We start from the raw sequence: 8,200 nt of genomic DNA, 5'->3' as shown, positions 1-8,200 counted from the left end.
ATCTGTGAATTGCGTAATACAATTTTTTGTATTACATGAAATACAATGCGAAGGCTTACGAAGTACATAATTACTTAATTATTTGTTATTACCTTTCACTTGTTTTTCAGCGGCTGTTATTCTAGATGTAAACTCAGGAGCGCTTTCTCCGTGAATTTTCAAGCTTGTTATTAAACTATCACAAGCTTCTGTAAACGTAGATAAATTAATCAGATTTACTTGGTACTTGTACCTGTGTGTATGTGGATATTTCTCTTATCGTTGTCGTATTTTACACTTAAAAGCCCAACTTTCTCAAATTATTATACCTCGAAATTTTTTTCGTTGTTCTTCATCAGGCATGAAGATCATGTTTTTCATATCGGTGACTTGTTTCATATATTTGCCAATGACCGTTTCAGTGATTCTGGCGAAGTTTTCGTACTCTGAAATGTATTCCAATCGAGAATGATATTTATTGAATTTTTCAAAATACAAGCAGAAAAATGACAACGACTACAAATATTCTCACCGGTTACAAACTGCTGAGATTTCAATACGTTTTTAATATAAAGGTGAAATTTAGAATAAATTCCAATGCGATCTTTGCCTGCAAGTTCATAAGTGGAAATTGTTTTAAAAAGATGTACACTTCGTTGGCGAAACTGCCTAGCCCAGTTTTTCGTGGCCAATGATGTATCTCTTACCGTATTCGTCCAAATAACCCGCAGTGTTGAAACTACTGCTGTAGGTGTACAAGTTCCCTATGAATTTCTTCATCGTTTCTATCAAGTGATGTATTGTTGTAGGTTTATCCTCCTCTGTGAATTTATCATCAAAGTATTCAACTTATAGATTACGTTGCAGATAAAAAAACACTTGTAATGGAATGGAAAGGGGCAAGTTTTTAATGAATTTTCTCAAATTTTTAATATTATTTTTAATTTGTAACTTCTTCTAAAAGAGAGTAAAGAAGTGTCATTGCAGAAATGGCCTATCTTCGAGCTTGAAGCAGTTGTAGGCGATGGATAAAGATTGCCTATACTTTGCCATTGGTTTCATCAATTTTTACTTCCTGTAGAGTTTTTTTTCTCATCTTGCCGATAAATTCAGTGGGTCAATTCCTAATTATTGGATTGAAAATGTTAAAAATAAAGTTATTTAATCGAAGACTTACTAGTTTTAGATTTACTTCTGCTGAAGAAAGATGGTAACCCAAACCTGCCACTGCCACATTGAATCGACGATATTGAATCTGAGTTACATGACAGTAATGCAGAAAAACGAGTTAGAATCAAATCAATTATCACGTCTAATACCAATTACAACTAAAAACTGAATTAAATCTATACCGACATGCGATTATAATGGTAAAAACCACAGTTCCTTTCAACATAACCATATTTCTGGTTCACTTTTTTCTCGTAAAGTGTCTGGAAAAAATTCACTGTCGTGTTCAACAATACCCACCACATAGGCTGTAGTTTTTTTTCTTACGTTCGTTGGGAACTAACGCTACATTTACGTAGAAGTTGATACACACTGTTTACATTCTGGCATTGATGAAAAATCAAGGCTTACGTATTGAAATGATGATTTATCGGCGTATTTTTATGTTCGATACGCATTTCTGATCGTTGTACTTGGTGTTTCGTCATCGCGAAATTGTTGTAAGTGTTTTACCAATTCGTTTTTGCACACGAGTAGGTAACTTGCACAGGTTACCTACTCGTGTTCAAAATGTTGTCGAATGATTGGAAATGACGCATCGTATTCGTATTCTGGCGTTTTTACAATCGTTTTATGATTCAAAATTCGGTCATTAAGTATATAATTCATATAGGTACGAGTTTGTATCGTCGTATCAACGCATAGGTGTTCGAAGAGTGAGTTTGAACAAGTACTGATATTTTGGACTTCAAGTGGGTAGCTTGAAATGGAAAAAATTATGTATATTTGGGGCTCATTTTGGAATTAGAAATGACTACCGTTGTTGCAAGAGGTAATAAAATGAAAGAAAACAATTTTCTGTTCGTGAATTGAGAGTGAGTATTAACGACATTCAAAAGAGGCATTGTCCTCAAAGTGATTTCCTCCGAAATTGAAGGAGTAATGTAATGAATAATTCACATTTTTTATTTCGTTTATTGTAGCTCTTTTGATGAGGTTCCCTCACGAATAATGTTGAAAAAGTAGTAGATTTCTTACTCAAAATCATTTTTTTTCAACTTGAACTACAACACATTTTATGTCTTGTTTCTTTTTTTCAACAACGACAGAAGTCTGTTTTTACGTTACATATTGTGGTTTGAGCTTCCTGTTTCCGTTTTACCCGTCTTTATTTATTTTACTGGTTGGAATGTACCAGTAATCGTTTTTTTATGAATGGAAACAGTCTTTATGAGCAATGTGTTGATGTATTCGATGAACATGAATATCTAGTATGCAAAGTCTGGTAGCTATTTTTTGGGGGAAAAAAGTTGACTAATTTTCATTCTATATATTTAATTTAAAATTATATTAAATAACTAGTATAATACCTTACCTACCTATACATATACGCGTATATATATATAAGTTTCAGCACTTTTCAGCGCGATGGTCATTTTTACATTTTATGACCTGGATCCTGTTCTAATTGATCAAATAAACTCAAACTTGGGAAATGTGGTTCCTTTAGGACCTAGAATTGACCCCCGAAGTTTCAAGGGTCAAAGTTGAAAATTACAGAAAGGTCGTTTTTTTAGAGAGGCATAATATGGCCCCAAATGAACGAAAAGGGTTCAAAATCATACCATAGATCAGTACCTCCATTGTGATCAACATATCCAAATTTCAGCTTCCTAGGTCATCCCCACCCTATTTTAGGTGGGAAAAACCACATTTGACCCTTATTTTCAACCCCCTCACCCTTGAAATTGACCTAGGGGGTCCAAATTTTCAGCATATAATGAGAGGGTGCCCCTTGAGTGCTTTTTGCAGGATTCAACCTTCCAACCCCACGTGACCCCTCTCCAGGGTCAAAAAAGTGGATTTTTCGGTGTTTTTTGACGTTTAGCCTAGCCTACAGCCCCTCCAAATTGACGTAGAGTGATGCAATTTTGAAGCATCGTTTCTGCACTGTTTTGTTGATCTATTTTGTCGTGTCTTGTTATTAAAAAGCATGAATTTCGAATAATCGAATCGTAAATTTTTCTCTTACCTAGGATCGACTTTAGATATACATTTTTTTAAATAATTTTGGTGAAGTTGAGGAAAAAACGTAAATAATTAAATCATTAACTATAGTGCCATAATTCCAAAATCAGAGAGGATAATATTTGTGAGATTGGAGGTCAAGCCAAAACCAATCGTGATAATCCAAGTTTATGCGCCAACAGCAGAAAGCAGTACAGCAGAAATCAATAACTTCTACAATGACCTAGAAGAAGTAATGAATTGCTCAAAAAACAATGATGTTGTGTTTTTGATGGGAGACTTCAATGCCAAAGTCGGGAATGATCATGGTAGCCAAGTGGCAGGGAAGCACGCACTTGGAGAGCAGAATGAAAGAGGAGAAATGCTCGTAGAGCTCGCAGAAAGACACGATCTAATAATATGCAATACCTGGTTCAAACAACATGCAAGAAGATTATACACATGGGTCAGTCCTGGAGATCGAGCCAGAAACCAGATAGACTACATTCTTGTAAAAAGAAGATTCAAGAACATGGTGAAGAACTGTCATACATATCCTGGTGCTGACTGCAACACTGACCATAAGCTACTGGCTGCAAAATGCCAGATAGTCATGAAGAGCCAGAAGAAGAGCAAAGAACAATACCAACAACTTGACATTGCAAAGATCAAATCAAAGCATGTGCAGAAGAAATTCCAAGAAGAACTGGAAAAACAAAAGGAAGACAAGTTGGAAGAAGAACAAGGTATTGAAGAGAAGTGGCAAGAATGGAAGCGAAAGGTTAAAAAAGCAGCAGAAAAGTCTATTCCACTCAAAGATAAAAGAAAACACAAACCATGGATAACTCAAGAGATACTGGATCTGATGGAAGAACGAAGGAATGCAAACAGACCAAGTAGTGAATACACAGAACTAAATCACAAGATCATGGGAATGTGCAGAATGGCCAAAAATGAATGGTATGAGGAGAAGTGTCGAGAAGTAGAAGAACTGGAGAAAAGACACAACTCTAGAGAAATGCATACCAAAGTGAAGCAGATGATGGCTGCCCATAAGAAAAGGAGAAGTGGAATAGCATACATGCGAAGAAAAGACGGAAAGTATTGTGTTAACAATCAAGAAACAGAAGAGGTCTGGATCAGCTACATACAGGAACTGTATGGAGATGACACACGTCCGGCTCAAATGGAAGTTTCATCCACAGAGGAGGCACCACGAATCGAAATGTGGGAGCTGAGAAATGCGGTGAAGAGAGCCAGAAACCACAAAGCAGTGGGGGAAGATCTCATACCAGTAGACTTGATTAAACATCTAACACCTGAGTACGAAAAAGAACTGCTGAAGATGATAAATGAGATATACGATGAAGGTACACTGCCTAAGGACTTCAAAGCAGTAAATTTTGTACCAATACCGAAGAAAAATAACTCGCAAAAATGCTCTGAATATAGAACCATCGCATTAATGAGCCATGCTCTAAAGCTACTACTATCCATCATAAATGCCAGAATTGAAAAGAAGATAGACGAAAATCTAAGCGAAACACAATATGGCTTTGTAGCAAAAAAAGGGACGAGAGATGCAATTGCCCTGCTGAAAGTGATCATCCAAAGAGCACTGAATGCAAACAGGGAAATTATTGCTTGCTTCGTCGACTATGAAAAAGCATTTGATCGTGTCAACCATGAGAGGATGCTGGAGATCCTGAAGAAATACAATATCGATGACAAAGACCTGCGGATAATCAAGAACTTGTACTGGGAGCAGAGCGCAAATATCAAGTTTGGAACTGAGTACTCGGAGAATAGATGTGGTATAAAGAGAGGCGTGAGACAAGGATGCCCCCTCTCACCTAGGCTGTTCAACGTGTACGCAGAAGAAATAATGAGAGAAGCGCGAATCAAACAAATGGGATTCAAGATCAACGGCAAGAGAATAAATGAAATAAGCTACGCAGACGACAAAGTGATCCTTGCTGAAACAGAAGCGCAGATGCAGAAAATGATCAACCAAATCAACAGTGCTGGATTAAAATATGGAATGAAGATAAATGCAGGCAAGACCAAGGTGATGAGATTTACAAAAGGAGACTTCAAGGAGGTCAAAATCAACATCGGAACTCAAGAAATTGAAAATGTAAATCAGTTCAGATACCTTGGAGCACTGATAAATAATGATGGTAGAGATCATAAAGAAATTAAATCACGGATTGGAATGGCAAAAAGCGCCTTTAACAACCTAGCCAATGTGCTGGGAAATCGAACGATGAGTCTAGCTCTGAGAAAGAGAATTATGCGATGCTACGTATGGACCGTTCTGAAGTATTCCTGTGAAACATGGACCATGAGTGCAGAATGCGAGAAGAAAGTATCTGCTTTTGAGATGTGGTGCTATCGAAGGCTACTACGGATCTCATGGAAGGACTTCATCACCAACCAGGAAGTATTAGCAAGAATAGGAGAGGAGCGGAAAGTCGTAGTAGAAGATATAAAGAACAGAAAGCTAAAGTATCTAGCTCATAAAATACGAGAAAACGGTATTTTCATGCTAGCGGTACAGGGGAAAATTCAAGGAAGAACTACAAGAGGGAGGAAACGATCGGAGATGTTAACAACAAACTCACCGGCCAACTCTCCCTGTAAGACCCTGAAAGAAACTATCAGATACGCTAGAAACCGGCTGATATAGATGGAAGTATACGCTATCTCCTGTAAAGGAGCGCGACTACGACGACGACGACGTGCATTACGTAATGATTAAAGCATAAGTAACTAATTCCAGTAAAAAATGCTTACATATACTTACTTACTCACGTACATGTTTATGTTATGAAATGAATAATTGCAAAATATGTATGACATATACAAATGGGAAATTAGGTTTGAATCTTAAATTGAAGAAGTGATATACCTAACAATATTTTTTGCCCTCAATAATTCATTGAATTTGACACTATGTTGAGAAAATCTTAATTTTGTAACAAATGAGATGGTATGAAGCAAATGATTTTATGGTTTTCTGATTATTGTCGTTTCGTCTGAACCTATTTTTTTTGTTCGTTTGCGGAGTGTTGTTGGAGGAGGGGTGATGATGCTCGTATAAAAGCAGGTTTTATTTTTCATCTTGAGACGTGATTTGATGCAATTTTGAAGCATCGTTTCTGCACTGTTTTGTTGTTCACGTTTTCCGTGCCTTGTTATTAAATAATATGAATTTTAAAATAATCGAATCGTAAATTTTTCTCTTATCAACACTGACCTGATTTTGTTTAAATAAATGAATGAATAGGTTTTCGAAGCGCTAATTCCATTTTAACGTACCTATTTATTATTTTGATGTTGAAAACCAATCTTACAACTTGCGAGTATTACAATTTGTATCGATAGATGGTGTCAGGTGGTTTTACCATGCGAGGGCATCCAGCATTTTTCTGTTCAAAGCATAATAATTATACATGTAAAATAAAATGTTACTAACTGTCTACTGATGGCGCTGACAAAATGTTATTCTCAAACTATATGAATTCAGGCTGGAAAAAGTTATGTCCAGTTCACACAGGTGGAAAATTCCTTTTAACTTGAACAAGCTTGGGCTTGGAAATTAATAAATCGCGAGCAGACGTGAATTAATTTATCTATCGAATACCAAACGTAATTATTCGTCAATTTATGTAGGTAATGATTGAAGCAAAATTAATTCCAGTAAAAAATACCTAAGTACATAGGTACTTACATACATAATTTATTATGAAATGAATAAATGAAAAATATGACATATATGTACAAAGAGGAAATTTGGTCTGATTTTGAAACAGAGATTTTGCAATAGGTGGTTTAGAAGACAAATTTTATTATTTCATTAAGAAATACAGAAACGTAACAAAAAAATGATTATAATATTAAAAAACAACAGATAAAGTAAAGAAAACAAAAAATTAATCAAAATGATTTCGTAAATTTTGTTCAAAATGACCTCTTCCAGCATGAATGCATGCCTGGGTCTGTTTCACAAAATCTCGTGGTATTTTGGATAAAACGTCTTGGTTTTGTTTAATAATATCGAACTTCGAAGGCTGCAGTTATGCGACCCCACAGCTCTTTAATATTACGTATTTAGAGGTCCTGCTGAGTCATAAACGGAATTTGTAACGTGGCTCCATGAATAAAAGTCCATAGGTACTCGTCAAGTCAGGACTTTCGAGCGGGCCAGGAAATGGGACCTCCGCGTCCGATCCATCTATTAGGGAATGTATGATGAGGTGGACATAGGAACTCTTCGTGTACCTTTGATCTCGCTGATTATACGCAATTAACTACACGAAAGCAACAAATTACTAATATTGAAAAATTTCAGTAATACGAATGAGATGGTATGATGAAGCGCATGATTTTTTTGGTTTTCTCACGAACGTCGTTTCATCTGAACCTAATTTTTGTTTGTTTGCGGAATGTTGATGGAGAAGGGGTGAAGATGTTCATGTAAAAGCATGTTTTTTTTTTCATCTTGAGCCGTGATTTGATGCAATTTTGAAGCATCGTTTCTGCACTGTTTTGTTGTTCTATTTTGTCGTGTCTTGTTATTAAAAAAGATGGATTTCGAATAATCGAATCGTAAATTTTTCTCTTACCAACACCGACCACAATTTGCCAAGAAGGACCTTTCTAGAGATAATTGTACATTTTTCACGAAGAAAACCATCAGATACCTACGCCATATTTTATACCAGTAATATCGACCATTCTGTTACTGTCATCAATTTTTCTGTTCAAAACATGATATAAAATAAAATGTTACTTACTGTCCACTAATGGCGCTGACAAAATGTTATTTTGGTATCTACGTAGGTATGTCAGACTGCAAAAAAGTCATGTTCAGTTCACGCAGGTGGAGAATTCGTCTGAACTTGAACAAGTTTCGGCTTGGAAAATAATACATCGCGAGCAGACGTGTATTAATCTACCTATCGAATACCAAACGTAATTATTCGTTAATTATTATGCAGGTAATGATTAGAGCAAACTCAATTCCATTGAAAAATCCATA

At 36.0% G+C, this 8,200-nt stretch overlaps 2 long non-coding RNA genes across 2 annotated transcripts; both read right to left on the bottom strand.

Annotated features, from left to right (window-relative positions):
* Positions 1 to 98: 98 nt before the first annotated feature.
* Positions 99 to 590, bottom strand: LOC135842999 (uncharacterized). Its single transcript, XR_010558229.1, has 3 exons — positions 512 to 590; positions 309 to 425; positions 99 to 188 (listed from the first exon to the last, which is right to left on the bottom strand). It is a non-coding gene; the product is annotated as an uncharacterized LOC135842999 (long non-coding RNA).
* A 95-nt stretch (positions 591 to 685) lies between these two features.
* LOC135842910 (uncharacterized) lies at positions 686 to 1,453 on the bottom strand. Its single transcript, XR_010558211.1, has 3 exons — positions 1,336 to 1,453; positions 1,157 to 1,234; positions 686 to 800 (listed from the first exon to the last, which is right to left on the bottom strand). It is a non-coding gene; the product is annotated as an uncharacterized LOC135842910 (long non-coding RNA).
* Positions 1,454 to 8,200: the final 6,747 nt, after the last annotated feature.

Source organism: Planococcus citri, chromosome 4 (assembly GCF_950023065.1).
Source record: "Planococcus citri chromosome 4, ihPlaCitr1.1, whole genome shotgun sequence".
Lineage (NCBI taxonomy): Eukaryota > Metazoa > Arthropoda > Insecta > Hemiptera > Pseudococcidae > Planococcus > Planococcus citri.
The sequence above is the reverse complement of the archived record's forward strand: the minus strand, read 5'-3'. Positions and strand labels throughout refer to the sequence as shown.